The sequence below is a fragment of the Alligator sinensis genome, unplaced genomic scaffold (genome assembly GCF_000455745.1).
Source record: "Alligator sinensis unplaced genomic scaffold, ASM45574v1 scaffold125_1, whole genome shotgun sequence".
Lineage (NCBI taxonomy): Eukaryota > Metazoa > Chordata > Crocodylia > Alligatoridae > Alligator > Alligator sinensis.
This window is the reverse complement of record NW_005841893.1, coordinates 2,358,600-2,359,263: the sequence shown is the minus strand read 5'-3', so window position 1 is coordinate 2,359,263 and position 664 is coordinate 2,358,600. Positions and strand designations below refer to the sequence as shown.

General features: G+C 45.2%; 1 protein-coding gene and 1 long non-coding RNA gene across 2 annotated transcripts in view; one reads left to right on the top strand and one right to left on the bottom strand.

Annotated features, from left to right (window-relative positions):
* LOC102385648 (probable E3 ubiquitin-protein ligase HERC6) overlaps nucleotides 1–664 on the bottom strand; it is a 45,359-nt gene that overhangs the window by 41,956 nt on the left and 2,739 nt on the right.
* LOC112549313 overlaps nucleotides 1–664 on the top strand; it is a 5,389-nt gene that overhangs the window by 2,960 nt on the left and 1,765 nt on the right. The window lies entirely within an intron of this gene.

Here is a 664-nt window from a genome sequence, read left to right as displayed (position 1 = left end):
CTGGGGGCTCATGGCAGACCCCCCCATGCAGCGCGGCACAGTGGGGGGGCAGCAGGGATCGTTCCCCCACCGCCCCCCCCCCAGGGCCTGGCAGGAGCCGGTGAGTGCAGGGCTTTTTTTTTTTTTAAAGTACAGGCATGCTGGGGCCGGGTGGGGCATCCATTGACGAGGCTAGGACAGCAGGCAGGGGATGGGGCCTGTTTGATTTGGAGATTCGGCCTATTCGGTGGCAGCTAAATCTCCAAATCAGACTCGGCTGAATCAATTTGGGACAGTGATTCGAATCATCGAATCAAATCACTGTCCCCCAAATCGGGTGAATCCAAAACCAAAGCAAATACTAGCCACTTTGCACAGGCCTAATATGCATGACAGTGTTAAACACTCTTGTCATCTTATATTATTTCAAGCTGGTGACATTTGCAATATCCTTCACATATCCTTTAGATGTCATTTAAAAAAATACCTGTTTTAAGCAAACTGCAGGAGTAATTAGATAAACAATGTCAAAATCATCCTATAAAAAACCATGTGGAGCATAAACATATATGCCCTTACTCAGAAAAGTGCATGCATACAACAGCAAGCATTAAGCAAAGAAAGCTCATATATATATATACATATATACACATACACACACATACAGATATAATACAGGGAAAGA